At 43.6% G+C, this 17,372-nt stretch overlaps 1 pseudogene; it reads right to left on the bottom strand.

Moving 5' to 3' along the window:
- Positions 1-8,744: 8,744 nt before the first annotated feature.
- Positions 8,745-8,862, bottom strand: LOC126337161 (5S ribosomal RNA; annotated as a pseudogene).
- Between the last annotated feature and the right edge of the window lie 8,510 nt (positions 8,863-17,372).

Here is a 17,372-nt window from a genome sequence, read left to right as displayed (position 1 = left end):
AAGGCAAGGCTGGAGTTATGGAAGAAGTCGACGCCTCACCTGCAGACGCCAGAATCTGGAGAACTACCACCTGGACGCAACGAGAGCTGGCCGGTGTGGAAATCTTTAAACAGATTGCGATCAGGAGTTGGACGATCCAGAGATAACCTGAAGAGATGGGGCTTCATAACAGAAGATACGTCCTGTGACTGTGGAGAAGAACAAACCACAAGCCACATGCTCCAGTGCCTTTTGTGCCCTACATCCTGCACGAAGATTGACCTCCTGCAAGCCACTCGAAGCGCCTTGGAGGTTGCAAAGTACTGGGCACATGTAATATAAATGCAATTTGTATGTACATGTGTACATATTTATTGATGTGTATGGCTACTGTGAATTTGTATGTTTCTGACTCGAGAATAATAATAATTCACCCACTACACAAGAGCAATCCGGCTACAGACTTCAAGTACGAGGTTTTATCCAAGATCCTATTTGGCAGAATCAAGGAGTATCTAGAACAGGAGTGAGCGGAATACCAGGGAGGTTTCAGACCCTAGAGAAGCTGTGCAGAAGATAGCATTAGTTCAAAGCTGATTATGGTGTACCACAGAAATCTGAACAAATCCGTGTCAGTAACACTTGTAGATTTTAAGAAGGAATATGACTGTTCAGTATAAAATATTCAGGAGATCTGGGACTCCATTCAAAATTAATTAAACCAATATACTTACTCTAACCAACACGAAATCTAAGGTGGAGTTTAGTGGACAAATTTCTGAATCGTTCGTCATAAAGACGGTCTTAAGATCTAGCAGCACTACTGTTGTACTGTGCACTGAGAGAATAATGCAAGGATAATTTAAAGTACATAAGAAGTGGAAGTGCAAAAGTTTGAACTGTTTGGGATCTGCTGATGATCTTACTCTCCTAACGGACAATGTTCAAGAAAAACAGGCAACAAGCTACATTATTACAAGAAATAGCACACAAAATTGGCGTCAGAATATCATTTGAGAAAAAAAACTAAAGATTATGCTAAATGACCCACCACTCGCTAACAAAATGCAGTAGGAGAACGATAAATCAAAATTGCTTATAAATTTAGATACTCAGGTGAATTTATAACACGCAATCTAAATGAGAAGTAGTCACGGCAAACAGAATAAAAAGCTGAACAAAGCAAATTACGTTACCAAAAATACATACAACAAAAAAGACGTATCCCCAAATGAAAAATTAAAACATTGTAAAACAATTACAAAACCAGAAATAAGCTAAGCAACTGAAACCTCTTTCAAAAGAACAGCAAATATTGACAATAATTATACTAAAGACAGAAAGAAGACTAATCTGGACACGCGTAAATAAACAATATCAAGTAAATGGGCATTGGAGCTTAGCTTCAAATGAAATAGCATACAAGAAAATAGAAACAGTAATGAGCACAATCAAGAAGAAACTATCTCATACTTTGGACATAAGAAGACTCTAAAATACAGTAGATGAGCTAAAAAACAAGACAGAGAAAACCAGAATACAGCAAGAAAAAAAAACGAACTACAAACGAAGATCAATAAAAGGACTGCAGGAAGAGTCATCGCAGACGAAGAAAGAAAGAAAATATCTGAAAGAACGAGCAGGTATTGAGATGACAGAAGAGAAAAACACCATTTATATAACAGTAAATTATAATAATCCTTATAAAACCGCTATGTTGTTGGATTGTTATTGAACTGTGCAGTATTATTTAATAACAACAACTTTATAAATCTTTCTGTAACTTACTAGAGTTGCCCAATGAAGGCCATAAAATAGAAAATAAAAGAATAACCGAGTTTTATTCTGTATATCGGAGACAAGGGCATCAAGCACCTATGCAGTTCTTGTTTCTAGTTCAAAGTGAGAAGTCGAAATGTGAGAAAGGTATCAAAATGCCTTTATATGAGTGAATAACTCCTCCTGTAGAGACACTAGCATTAATGTAGCTCTAGCAACTTCATTACGGACGAGATTAATCAGGAACGCACCACTTTCTGTTTAAAGGGGACGCTTTCTGTCGCACACACCCGCCCTAGTATTCGGACTTTCACAATTACAGAAGCACGTTAATGAATCACACTCTTGCGTCCTTCACGCTCAGAGAAATTAGAACAGCTCACGGAGTCACGACGGAAACCGCCCTTCGTGCAATCACGAAATGAAATGAACGCAGACAAATGAAATTCTCCTCCGTGAACAGCACGAAAAAGCAGAGAATCGTGTCAGAATTCATTACGCGTAGCTTCTTTCCACTCCAAAAACGATGTAAATCGTAGCAACTGACAGTATATTATCAGTTCTGTAGCGTAATACTAAAGAGGGATTAAACTAAAAATCTAAGTCCGGGCAAAAATAATAGATGAACCGATGGTATTTTGCGCCATATTCACACTTTACATTGAATAACAGTTTAACGTTCGAGTTATTCGGTGAAATTTTACCGTCATAATCACTAAAAAGAACCCAGGGCTTCATGGGCTATCAGAATATTACGAACTCGATGTGAGTCTGAAACACCAGTACTACGCCAAAGAGCACAGACAGAACACTAAAATTTTCACGCTCTCATATCAGCGCCGAATTCATTTTTCAATCCTTAGTGTTTCCTATGAAAATGAAAACAGGGAACATCGAGAACCGCTTACGAACAGGAACTTACGATTTGCAACGTGGAATGTTAGAACTTTGGTAGCACCTGGAGCTCTTAATATTCTGTCTAAAGAACTGCACAGATATGAAATGAATCTAGTTGAGTCGTGCGGTGTAGCCGCGTTGTCTGAGGCGTCTTGTTACGGTCCGCGCGGCTTCCCCCGTCGGAGGTGCGAGTCCTCCCTCGTGCATGTGTCGTCGTCCTTAGTATAAGTTAGATTAAGTAGTGCGAAAGCTTAGGGACCGATGATCTCAGCAGTTTGGTCCACAAATTTCCAAAAAATCTAGTTGACTACAAGGAACAAGGTAACCAGCGACAGGAAAGCTGAAACGGCTTAACACATTCCCTACTACAGTGGCTCCGTAGATGGAAAATTCCAAAATGGAATAGGTTTCATGGCCAGTAAAAGAACAGCAGCGTTAGTAACTGATTTTCAAGCAGCTGATGACAGAATTGCTGTTGTAAGACTAAGAGGCAAATCAACGAACTTAACAATAAATACGCTGCATGCCCCAACTGAGAGAGCGAAGGATGAAACGGAAAACAGTTTCTATGATATATTTGAGGAGGTAATTAGTAAGGCACGAGAATATGATATGAAGCTTATTGTTGAGACGCCGATGCTAAAATCGGTAGGGAGACCATTTGGAAGGGAAAAGCAGGGACAGAAATCTTACACGCGGAAAAGAATGATAATAGAATGAGAATTCTTAGCTGTGCAAGCGCAGCGAACCTAAGGATTATGAACACGTACTCTACTCAGAAGGACATGGACAAGGCAACCTGGGTCTCACTAGATGGCAGAACAAAAACCGAGTAGACCATATCCTGGTAGATCAAAGGCACAAAAAGTGTGTTATGAATGTGAAATCCACAAGAGGAGATGAGGTAGGCATGGCTCACTACTTGATCATAACAGAGATATGACAACGAAAGAAAAAAAACAAAGGAGGGAAATACTGTACTGGAACGGAATACTGACGTGGACAGACTGAAAGTCAGTGAAAAGTACAGGAATTTGTCATTATGCTTTCAAAAAACAGATTTGAGTTTCTAGGAATTGATGACAACCTCGATATTGAAGGCCAATGGAAATCGAGATAAACAAATGTGTAAGCAGCAGCAGTAGAGGTGTACGGATAAAGACCAAGAAGGAAGAAAACTCCACGGTCCTCGGAAGAACGTGAGCAAAAAGTGAAACGAAGAAGAGTAGCAAAGGAAAAACACCTACAGGACGATTCGAACGAGACCAAAGATGTGTATTTAAATACTAACATGAAAACCATGTCGAAAGTCTAGTGAAAAGAGCAGAAGAGGATGAAACTGCAGGAAATGCAAGAATTATTTACAGTTCAATTAGGTTCTTCAAAGGATACATACCACGGATGTACGACGCTAAAGACAAAAATGGCAAAACAGTTTTGGAAAGGGCAAAAGGTACAGAAATTTTGAAGAAATATTTTGAGAAGCTTTTGAATGTTGAATACGGAATTCCTATTAGTTAGAGTCTGTAGTAGTTAGAATCTTTTTATTTGGCTGGCGGTAGTTGCTGCTTGCTGTAATTGAGGTAATTTGTATTATGAAGATTTTGTGTGAGGTAAGTGACTTGTGAAAGAGAATGGGGTTTGCACTGTTGGGATTCGTGATTTGAAATGAGTTTAGGCAATTAACAAGAGTTGGAGGTAGTTTCATATTTCTTCAATTTCATATTTTTTGGACGCTGTATTATTGTTAGGATTTCTTCTAATTCATGGCCATTCTTTTGTGTTAATCATTTGAGGTCATGTTGTCACTGTATAGCAGTCAGGTTGCGTTGGGCTTGCATATTGTGGGTAATAAATGAATAGGTTAAGTTTGAGTTGTCTTTGCCAGGGTAAATCCTGTAGATGAGTGTTTAATAAAAAAGTAATTGAAGAGGCACTTTGCATAGTACCAGTCGACAAAAAGGGCGAAAAACAAGTATGCAGGAATTAGGGAGGCATCACATTAATTAGCACAATGTACAAAATGTTTTTCAAGAGCGTCCAGAAAAGATTACAGTCAAGTGTAAAAGAGACAACAGATGACAAGCAAACTGGATTCATGAAGAATCGATCCACCACTGATGAGGTACTTGTTTTCAAATAACCCATATCAAAACTGGAACTGGAACAAAACAATGGCAGTAATGTGCATCTACATGTTTCCGCGGCGCAAAGACTGTTCCATAAAATTTCGGGCGTGCAGCCGCATACATTCAGCTTCTTCTTCTTCTTCTTCTTCTTCTTCCTCTTCTAATATTTCGGCTGAATTCCGTCTAGTCATCTTCAGAGGCATCAGTCACCTCGGTTCAGTCTGAAGAAGCTGAATTTATACGTCTGCATGCCCGAAAGTTTATGGAACAATGACACTAATGTTTGTAGATCTTAAGAAAGCCTACGACTGTATAAAATAGAGACAAAATATGGGAGAAAATGCAAAATTTTGGAATACCAAAGAAGACTACAAATCTTGTAACAGTTACGCTGGAAGGGTCAAAACGGATAGTGAAAGTAGATGGAGAATATTACATGGCTTTTGCCATAAAAACAGCAAGTCAGGCAAGGAGATGAAATATCACCACTGATGATCAATGTACGAGGTGCGTTTAACACGTAACGTTAAACATATTTTTCTGAAAGCAGACTGATTTTGGCTCAAATGGTTCAAATGGCTCCGAGCACTATGGGACTTCTGAGGTCATCAGTCCCCTAGAACTGAGAACTACTTAAACCTAACTAACCTAAGGACATCACACACATCCATCTTCGAGGCAGGATTCGAACCTGCGACCGTAGCGGTCGCTCGGCTCCAGACTGTAGCGCCTAGAACCGCACGGCCACTCCTAACTGATTTTGTTCAGGATTCCTACGTTCAGTGCGACAGTGTTGCTCCATCATACTGGGAGGACCCGTGCGCCGCTGTACTGCTCAACGTCGGAGCCAACGTCCCAGCGTCCTGGTGCAACAGTAACCTCCTTATCATCTACACACTGCTTGCTTCGCAGTGATCCCTTCATTGGGCCAAAGAGATCGAAGTCGGAAGGTGCGAGAATCGGGCTGTATGGTGGATAAAGACTCACAAGTTAGTTTGCATTTTTGTGGCGACAAACAAGTTGAAGTCGTTTCTTCAATTTTCTGAGGGTGCCACAGTACGCTTCAGAGTTGATCGTTGCACTGTGAGCGGGAACATTAAACAGAATAGCCTCTTCAGAAACCCACAAGACCGTCACCGTGACTTTACCGACTGAGGGAGCGGCTGTGAAATTTTTCTTCGGAGGAGAGGCGGTGCGGCGTGATGACTGCATAGTTTGTCGATTTGTTTCCGGTTTGAAGTGATGAACACGTGTCTCGTCACCTGCCACGATGTTCGAGAAAAAATTGACACCATCAGCCGCTTAACGCACAAGCAATTCCACACAGATGGTCCTTCGATGCTCTTTATGGCCTTCAGTTAGGCGCCTAGGACTTGAGCGGGCACTCACCTTTCATCACCCCAACACGTGGATGAATGGGTCAGCAGTGTTGGTAGCTCAGCTGAGCAGCGAGGTGTTCCAGTGGCGTCCGCCGATCATCTGGAATGAGAGCGTCCGCACGTTGCAGCAGAGCAGGGGCCACGGTTGTGCGCGTCCACCCGGCACGCGGAGGCAGCACGGGTTTGCGAGACTTCGTTGCGCGGGTGACAGACGCTTCACCCAACGACTCTCCGTGCTTTTGTTCAGTAGCAGCTCTCCGTAGGCATCCTGCAAGCGCCTATAAACACCTGCGATACTTTGGCTTTCCCCCCAAAAGAACCTCAATGACAGCTGTCTGCGCGCAACGCGCCTCCTTTACTATCGCCGTTCTGTGCCTTCGCCACCTATGGGAACTCTGAGGAACTATTGGGGCTGAAGCGGGAATATTCCGAGATGTCCCCCATGACATTTAATATATTTTTCAGCCGAAATTGACAAAGAAAAATAAAATGTTGCATTACTTATTGAAGGAAGCACTGGATGAAGCAGAGGAGGGAATTTGCATTGCGAATGATATTGAAAAGAGGTGGATGGAGGGAGAAAAGGAAGGAAAGGAATAATTGGTGCCAACTGCATACGAGGAAGCAGCGGCGACGGGTGAAAATACGTGCCGAACTGGGATTCAAACCTGGGTTCTCCCGCTCAGTAGGCACTTTCGTTTATCGCAACCGCGCGGTTTATCTCGGAACGCCTTGCGGCCGACCCACACCCACACCGAGCGCCGCCTGTTCGTAGTCCCTGTTCATTCCCTCCATCATCTCTACTCTGACATTCCCGCAGGAGATAGCACACACTTGTGCATCCGCACTGAGGAATGTAGACCCATTGACCATCTGGGCGACACAGATAGTATCTGTGCTTTCAGACATATATTGATTATATATACACATAATACACACTGCTGGCCATTAACAATGCTACACCACAAAGATGACGTGCTACAGACGCGAATAAACAGGAAGAAGATGCTCTGATATGCAAATGATTAGCTTTTCGGAGCATTCACACAAGGTTGGCTCACGTGGCGACACCTACAACGTGCTGACATGAGGAAAGTTTCCAACCGATTTCTCATACACTAACAGCAGTTGACCGGCGTTGTCTGGTGAAACGTTGTTGTGACGCCTCGTGTAAGGAGGAGAAATGCGTACCATCACGTTTCAGACTTTGATGAAGGTCGGATTGTAGCCTATTGCGATTACGGTTTATCGTATCGCGACATTGCTGCACGCGTTGGTCGAGATCCAATGACTGTTAGCAGATTATGGAATCGGTGGGTTCAGGAGGGTAACACGGAACGCCGTGCTGGATCCCAACGGCCTCGTATCACTAGCAGTCGAGATGACAAGCATCTTATCCGCATGCCTGTAACGGATCGTGCAGCCACGTCTCGATCCTTGAGTCAACAAGTGGGGACGTTTGCAAGCCAACAACCATCTGCACGAACAGTTCGACGACATTTTGCAGCAGCATGGACTATCAGTTCGTAGACCATGGCTGCGGTTACCCTTAACGCTGCATCACAGACAGGAGCGCCTGCGATGGTGTACTCACCAACTAACCTGGCTGCACGAATGGCAAAACGTCATTTTTCGGATGAAACCAGGTTTTGTTTGCAGCATCATGATGGTCGTATCCGTGTTAGGCGATATCGCGGTGAACGCACATTGGAAGCGTGTATTCGTCATCGCCATATTGGCGTATCACCCGGCGTCACGGTATGGAGTGTCATTGATTACACATGTCGGTCACCTCTTGTTCGCATTGAACAATGGACGTTACATTTCAGATGTGTTACGACCCGTGGCTCTACCCTTCATTCGTTTCCTGTGAAGCCCTACATTCAGCAGGATAATGCACCCTTTCTGGCTACAGAAAATGTACGACTGCTGCCCTGGCCAGCATCTGGAGAAATCCAGATCTCTCTCCAACTGAAAACTTCCGGTCAATGGCGGCCGAGCAACTGGCTCGTTACAATACGACAGGCACTACTCTTGATGAACTGTGGTATCGTGTTGAAGCTGCGTGGGCAGCTGTACCTGTACACCCCATCGAAGCTCTGTTTGATTCAATGCCCAGCCGTATGAAGGCCGTTATTACGGCCGGAGATGGTTGTTCTGGGTACTGATTTCTCACGATTTGTGCACCCAAATCGTTTGAAAATGTAATCACATGTCAGTTCTAGTATAGTATATTTGTCCAATGAATACCCGTTAATCATCTGCATTTATTCTTGGTGTAGCAAATTTAATGGCCAGTAGTGTACATACGTAGCATTAGTCGTTGAAAATCCAGGTGACCTGAAAATTCTGACAAGAGAAAAAAACTGAAACTCTGCCCGAACAGACCATTAAGGGCCCACGTTGCCGACCGGCCGCCGTGTCATCCTCAGTCCTCAGGCGTCACTGGATGCGGATAAAGCGGGACATGTGGTCAGCACACCGCTCTCCCATCGGTATGGCAGTTATACGAGACCGCAACCGCTACTTCTTAATCAAGCAGCTCCTCAGTTCGCAACACAAGGGCCGAGTGCAGCCCGCTTGCCAACAGCGCTCGGCAGACCGGATGGTCACCCATCGAAATGCTAGCCCAGCCCGACAGCGCTTAATGTCGGTGATCTGACGGGAACCGGTGTTACCACTGCGGTGAGGCCGTTGGCAGTTACAAGAAAGCTACGTGAAAAAGCCAAGGAAGCCGATTAGAGGTAAATGACGACAAAACAAAGTTAATGAGGATACCAAGAAATTACACCACAAAAACAGAGGGAACGATACAGATTGATGACCATGTGTTTGAAGAAGGAGCAGAGTTTAAATATCTGTGGATCGGAGTAAATAATAGGAATTATAAGAAACAAGAAAGAGAAGCGAGAATAAAAGCAGCATCCAGAGCAGCATATTCACTCAACAAACAACTACCATCCAAAATTTCACAAAGAGGAACCAACATAGGGATATAAAAACCAATAATAAGACCAGTTCTGCTATATGTGGCAGAAATGTGGAGAACAGTTGTGTATAAAGGTTTTCGAAAATAAAATCCTGCGGAAGATATTTGGGCCAATTTATGAGGAAGGAGAACGCCGAAGAAGAAAAATTGAGAACTCAGGGAGGTGTATATTAAACCAGCTATTCTTTTAGAATCCAAGATAAGGAGGCTGAAATGGGTCGGGAACGTGTATAGAAAAGAGGAGGGTTCAAGAAGAAGCCCGAATGGCGAAGATCTATAGGCGGACCGAAAATAAGATGGAGAGATCAGGTGGCGAATAATCTTCAGATACTTGGAGCAAAGTAAGGAGACGCCAAGGACAGAACGCTGTGGACGAATCTGGCTACTTGACGAGGCCGAAAGGCCGACTGCGGTTTGTGAGCCCGGAGTTAGTACACTCCTGGAAATGGAAAAAAGAAGACATTGACACGGGTGTGTCAGACCCACCATACTTGCTCCGGACACTGCGAGAGGGCTGTACAAGCAATGATCATACGCACGGCACAGCGGACACACCAGGAACCGCGGTGTTGGCCGTCGAATGGCGCTAGCTGCGCAGCATTTGTGCACCGCCGCCGTCAGTGTCAGCCACTTTGCCGTGGCATACGGAGCTCCATCGCAGTCTTTAACACTGGTAGCATGCCGCGACAGCGTGGACGTGAACCGTATGTGCAGTTGACGGACTTTGAGCGAGGGCGTATAGTGGGCATGCGGGAGGCCGGGTGGACGTACCACCGAATTGCTCAACACGTGGGGCGTGAGGTCTCCACAGTACATCGATGTTGTCGCCAGTGGTCGGCGGAAGGTGCACGTGCCCGTCGACCTGGGACCGGACCGCAGCGACGCACGGATGCAAGCCAAGACCGTAGGATCGTACGCAGTGCCGTAGGGGACCGCACCGCCACTTCCCAGCAAATTAGGGACACTGTGGCTCCTGGGGTATCGGCGAGGACCATTCGCAACCGTCTCCATGAAGCTGGGCTACGGTCCCGCACACCGTTAGGCCGTCTTCCGCTCACGCCCCAACATCGTGCAGCCCGCCACCAGTGGTATCGCGACAGGCGTGGAATGGAGGGACGAGTGGAGACGTGTCGTCTTCAGCGATGAGAGTCGCTTCTCCCTTGGTGCCAATGATGGTCGTATGCGTGTTTGGCGCCGTGCAGGTGAGTGCCACAATCAGGACTGCATACGACCGAGGCACACAGGGCCAACACCCGGCATCATGGTGTGGGGAGCGATCTCCTACACTGGCCGTACACCTCTGGTGATCGTCGAGGGGACACTGAATAGTGTACGGTACATCCAAACCGTCATCGAACCCATCGTTCTACCATTCCTAGACCGGCAAGGGAACTTGCTGTTCCAACAGGACAATGCACGTCCGCATGTATCCCGTGCCACCCAACGTGCTCTAGAAGGTGTAAGTCAACTACCCTGGCCAGCAAGATCTCCGGATCTGTCCCCCATTGAGCATGTTTGGGACTGGATGAAGCGTCGTCTCACGCGGTCTGCACGTCCAGCACGAACGCTGGACCAACTGAGGCGCCAGGTGGAAATGGCATGGCAAGCCGTTCCACAGGACTACATCCAGCATCTCTACGATCGTCTCCATGGGAGAATAGCAGCCTGCATTGCTGCGAAAGGTGGATATACACTGTACTAGTGCCGACATTGTGCATGCTCTGTTGCCTGTGTCTATGTGCCTGTGGTCAGTGTGATCATGTGATGTATCTGACCCCAGGAATGTGTCAATAAAGTTTCCCCTTCCTGGGACAATGAATTCACGGTGTTCTTATTTCAATTTCCAGGAGTGTATTTTGTGCAGGGGGAGACAAGAACAATCATCAGGGACAACTTATCAGCAAGGTTTCTCAGAACTTTTAATTTCTTAATCTGTTTCACAGGCATTTAAACATACTGTAATTCACTAAAGTGTTACAGTTATTTTAAATTTATCGTTGCAACTACCAAAAAATGCTTTTGGTTTTTACCATCCATGATTTGTTTTATTGATTTAAAACATCATTCGCCGTCTGGATTGAAACATTTATAATTTTGGTTTACTTTATTTACCTAAGAACAGTTAGGTACAAAGATATTGAAGCGTGATTTTTATCCACAGCACTTTGGCCTGATTTCCGCTCACACCCAGAAGTTCAGTCTACGTTTTTCAGAATTCATGACGATGTTTCACGTGAATAAAAGGTAACACACGTACGCACTTTTTAGTAGCTGGAAAGACAGGTTCTAGATAAATTTAATAGTTGTAGTGTAAGTACTGACGCTTTGCCGCTATTACTCATCAGTGACGGGGAATAACGATTTCTTATAATTTCTGGTATTTTAGCGGAATTGTTAGTGCACGCCGGAGAAAAGAAGGAATTCTACATAGGCTTGAGTCTACAGGTAGCTCCGAAACAGTTTTAATTCTTCACATATAATCTACACATATTAGTATCCGATATCTGATACGACGTCAGCCGTGTGACGGTCAGTTAAGTCTGATCATACAATGTAAGCTTTCACGGTCGGTATTGTCTTCACTTAAAACTTCCGGGCTGATAAGCCGTGGTCGAAGTATAAAACTCTCTCCTGACGTTTCGTCTCCGACTGCGGGAGACATCCTCGGAGGTAAAGCGGCTTTACCTCCGAGGATGCCTCCCGCAGTCGGAGACGAAACGTCAGGAGAGAGTTTTATACTTCGACCACGGCCTATCAACCCGGAAGTTTTAAGTGAAGGCTCAGTTAAGTCTTTTTACAGACAAGGCAGCACCAAACCATCAACAGTGTCTAACAAACTATTACTGGTTTCAGAGACGAATTTACATTTGCATTTGTTTCAGAATCACAGTCGTTGCAATAGACGACGTATATCTCACCTGAGTTTCAACTCCATTTCACAGTGGACGGCAGAAAAAGACAGTGCTACACTTTTGACTCCGATACTCCTTCGTTTCAGTCAGTAAAACTAAGCGATACGAGTATATCAAAAGTTTCTAATGCATGAACTGACCACCCAAAACAGAATATTCTACGTCTTTTTCCCACGCAGCTGTCTTACGTATGCGAAGACGAATTACTTACATTTATAATGATCCGATTTTTAAGTTTCTTTTCTTTTTTTTTTTTTTTTTTTTTTAGTTATCTGGCTATCCAGAAATAGATTTGTCTTAGTTTCGCGACATCGTTTAAAGCCGGGATGGTTCACTTGAAAAGGATTCTATTATATTGCAGCTTCCCCAATAACCTCCTACCCTTTTGTCTTGCTTCCAGAAACTTTTGTAAAAAAAATTTAGTCCAAGTCAATAACAAAGTGCAGGAAGATCATCAGATTCCGATAAAAGCAGCAGTAGGTGTCTACTTTATTTTATGCGTTACTGTGAATGCAGAGGTGCGCTACATATGCATGTTCCAACGTATATTTAACGAAATTACACCACTTGCCTTAATGATATTAATTATCCTAACAGCTTGTCTGAAGAGAATAAAGACACCCTAATGGACTGCTGGGAAGTTCCATTTCCGATGGTGACTCGAAGGTTTTCAGATTACTGTGCGAGAAACGACCCGGAAGTTTTAGTCTTCTTGTCTTCTTTCACCTCTCTTGTCATCACATTGAATCATGGACTCAAGTGCAGACAACGTCTGCTCGTAAGTGCTGTCTGCGTCAGAGTTATGGCATGTAATTAACAGCTCCACGAAAAAGAGCTGACTACAAGCACAAGAGTGAAACGCTATTTGCAGTAAAGCGAGAAACTTTATCTACCACCCACGACAGATTTGTGGCTATTAATACCTCTGGAACGAAAGCATTAGTGTTTCGAAGGTGAAAGTGGGTTTTAGTTCTGAAACCATATGCTGATTTTTGTTATTTATGAAACATTCGTAATAAGTAAGTATTAGACAGCAAACAATTGTGCCAAGTACGCTAGACCATTTTATTTAAGACCTAAGCGAAACTAAATAAATTTTGATGTGCAGAGATGCCGTCGTCTACGACCTAATGTATAAATCTATATAAGTTAAACGTCTAACTATGTAATGATTATTTTTTCTCTAAATAACTAATTATGTAATCATTATTTTAAGGATGGTTACAATAACCGTGACATTCAGTTGAGCGGTGATAAGATTATCTTTTTCCCGCTTCTTACTAAAGTCCGTCTTTCAGGTTTTGTGCAACTGTCTGTTTACGTTATTACAAATGAAAGAGAAAGAAAGACTAAAAACAGAAAGTGAAAATGGAGCAAAATCCAGCTAAGTTACATGTGAACTCGCTGTCTGATTTTTACAAATGACCATTTTCAGTACTTAAATGCTTGCATACGCCACTGTTACTTAATACCTTACTAACGCAAAGCGTGAACCCACAACAAAATAAACACAGAAAGAGGATATTCAAATTTGTTAATTTATCCTTTTACTTTTGGCTCTCAAAGAAATATAAAATTTTTCGCTTTGGGTTACTACTAGAGCATCTTGCACTTGATTTATTCAATGCCTTTGGATATACGACGTAAATCATTACAAATGTTTCTAATGGTGGATCATATACACTATATGTTCAAAAAATATTTATTGTAGTGCATTTTTCGACCGCAGCCATGGAACCAAAACCGTTAGGCCCTTGCTCTGCTACTATTGCAGCGGCTCATTTCATTAAAAGGTTTTCCACTAACTTTTGACAGACTGGACGGACAATTTAGTTTTAGTATTACTGCTGTATGATTAATAGGTGTTTAGGAGTTTTTGTGCGAATGTACGAACCAGATTTATTCTGTGGGATTCAGCTCGAAAATTGGAACAGAGTAGTCAAAAACACTTAATCTGTGACGCACTGTGCTATATCATTGTTTTGTATCAAGACGACGCACGGAACATTCGATTCCAACTGTTGACGTGGTGCAGGAAGCAGTCTTTTGGTGGTTGGTTTCCACAACAAGGAAAGGACGCAGAGATAATACTGATATCTATGAAAATTCTGTATTTGTTGACTTTATCAGATTTGACTAAAAGTTAAGTCACGAACCAACTTGATCTGCGAAATAGATAATGTTTCTATGACTCCTTAAGGTAAATGTGACATGTGTGTTCCGTTCAAATATATAAATTATTATATCAGATCATTGTTGTGGACGACTTATAGCCAGTGAAATTCGTTCACAGCTGGTAAATGTCTCCTTCTTTTGGAGATAATCCTCGTGAGAGATGCTTCAGCACTGAAATCGCTGATGAAAACGTTACGAAAGTGTTCCCCAGGTATTGTTCCACACTTTTCGAGCTGAATAATAAGAGGAAACATTTTACATCACAGGAAACATGGCCCTCTACTTTTTTCTGGAGATGAAAATGACGTCGAGTATTTTGGTGCTGATCGCTCAATGTATACTGCATACTTCTTGCACAAAATTGCCTCATACTTTACAAGTACGCATTGTAAAATATACAGTTCTATGGCGTCAGATTTTTAAGATCACAGAAAAAAAATTCTAAAGACATGCCACGGTTGCGAAGGGTAGAAACAGTCATTTTTATTCAGACGGTGCTTTCTCAATGGAAAAAGTGATGGTACAAATTGTTGGAACACACGCTTTCTTTATTAGTTTATTTCAGAGACGGGCTACAGCATCCGACGTATCGGACTGCGAGGTGTCACTACTAATAGAGTCCAAGCGCTGGTAACGTGTTCCGATTGCAGGAGTACTGTTCAGAAAAACAGAATCGTCAACAAGGCTGGAACCTAGAAATAAATCTGCTATTGAACATCCCGTGAAAGTTTTCCAAATGACGTTATTTCTTACGTTTACGGATTAGCTGCGTAGCTAGTTGTGAACATGGAGTTTGGTTCTGCCCGACAGCGCTTTAACTGAAAATTAAAGGTAATATGCACGAGAACAAAGAAACCTTCAACATTTCTGCAGGCAATTTGACAAAATAAGAAACAGATTTCTATTGGTTCAAATGGTTCAAATGGCTCTGAGCACTATGCGACTTAACTTCTGAGGTCATCAGTCGCCTAGAACTTAGAACTAATTAAACCTAACTAACCTAAGGACATCACACACATCCATGCCCGAGGCAGGATTCGAACCTGCGACCGTAGCGGTCGCTCGGTTCCAGACTGTAGCGCCTAGAACCGCACGGCCACTCCGGCGGGCCAGATTTCTATTCTTCCGTAACCCAGTTGAGTGACATGTCATGAAGTCTACAGTAGCCTATATACACATTAGCTACTGGGTTTGTATTAAAGTGAATCCTGCAGAAAAACGTCACTCTAAAACTGCTAAGAAAGGAATTCATTCTGTCGCTGGAATAGGTCATCATTTCGTACGTAGAAGTGCTACAATGAAATCTAACGCACGAACACTGATGTGCGACTGACGTAATGTGTGGATTACGAGATTCCAGGGGTGATTCTGTGAACAAGAGGAAGGAAAGCTAGAATTCTGGGGAATTCGGTCATATCTAAATTACTATTGGCGCAGCTATAGCTTGTTCGAGAAGGATGCAAAGGAAGCAGCAGTGACCCGTTCACGTAATATCCCCTGTGTTCGTCTGTAGCGATCAGCGAAACTGCGGCGATTAGGGAGGCGTACTGAGATGCCCTGCTCTCGCCCCGCCTTCCCTTCCCCCCTAAACAAAAATGGTGAGTCAAAACGTTGGCTTAACAGCTAGTCTAGATTTCTCGGTGCTCGCTAGGTAAGAATACAGCCGATAGGACGATGAATTGTAAAGCGTATCTTCCAAAACAAACGAAGCAGGTCTCCTTACAGAAGATGAAGCAATGCACATTAGCCAAGTTTGGAATTTGTGAGTTTATAAAGAGCACTGCCGAACTGTCAATAGTGGTTGTTTCGAACTCAAAGGTAAGGGAGGGTAGGAGATATCTTTAAACTGAAACAGTTTTTATTATTCAAACACCCTCGCTCCCACATTTTCTCCTAGACGTTTCCTCCCCCTTTCCCCTGTTCCCCAAGACTTTGGCGCTGTGGGAAGCCTTGCTCGCGTCAACGATACACATAGCCGCAGGTGACAGTGTCGTACCTTTGATCACTTTTCACACTTTCGTCTTAGCCAGATCTGTAACCGATGTTTAATGAGATCATTATTCCAACTTAAAATGATAGGATTAAATTTTAACGTCCTGCAGTCCCTTTTTGAAATTCCAAGAATTGTCCCTAAAAGGTCTTTCTAAATGTGAAAATAATTTACAAAGTAGTCATGCTCCTTGAAACAAACATTCTGTTCATATTTAAAAGTGTTGCAGTATTTAGCAGTCTAGTCTAACTACTATGCATGTATTTCACTAATTTCTCAGTCTCGTGTACATAATTTTCACTATAATTTGCTTGTGATATGTGTGACGGATGTTGTGCGGGTTTGATTTATTTAATCTTTCAGTACTTGAGCCTGTGCAGAAGGAAAATTTTTACTGTATGGGTAGTAAACATTACAGGGCCCGCAAGGTTAGCCGTGCGGTCTAACGCACGGCTTTCCGGATTGGGAAGGAGCGCCTGGTCCCCTGCACGAATCCGCCCGGTGGACTTGTGTCGAGGTCCGGTGAGCCGGCCAATCTGTGGATGGGTTTTAGGCGGTTTTCCATCTGCCTCGGCGAATGCGGGCTGGTTCCCCTTATTCCGCCTGAGCTACGCTATGTCGGCGATTGCTGCGGAAACAAGTTCTTCACATTCTCGTACACCACCATTACCCATTACTCTACCACTCAAACATAGGTTCTACACTGGGGGGGGGGGGGGGGGGGGGTAGATCCACCGGGGCCCGAACTGCACAATAACCCTGAAAGAGTGGTTCGGTGTTGGGCGGCGGAGGGGTGAAGTGGACTGCGGTAGTCGTCGTGGGAACGGAGACTCTCTGTAGTTTCTAGGCCCCCGGTTAACATACAATACAATCATTACAGGAGTGATTTTCAGACTCTGCGCTGCAGGATTTGCGTTGTTAGTAAGGTTAGTGTCATGACCTGGCGTTAGATGCCGGTACTGGTACGGTGACATAGGCTTGAAACCCAAGCATTGCACTTACAGACATCAACATGGTTCTGGAAAGGTGAGCAGAGCGGCTTTATCAAAACAGCAGCAGTAGCGCTGCTGATATTCGCGGGAATCTGCGCACTGAAGGAATACGGAGAGCTACTACGTCCACAACAGGAGTGAAGAACATGAT

The sequence above is a fragment of the Schistocerca gregaria genome, chromosome 2 (assembly GCF_023897955.1).
Source record: "Schistocerca gregaria isolate iqSchGreg1 chromosome 2, iqSchGreg1.2, whole genome shotgun sequence".
Lineage (NCBI taxonomy): Eukaryota > Metazoa > Arthropoda > Insecta > Orthoptera > Acrididae > Schistocerca > Schistocerca gregaria.
Note: the sequence above shows the minus strand (reverse complement) of the source record. Positions and strands in the feature narration are given on the sequence as shown.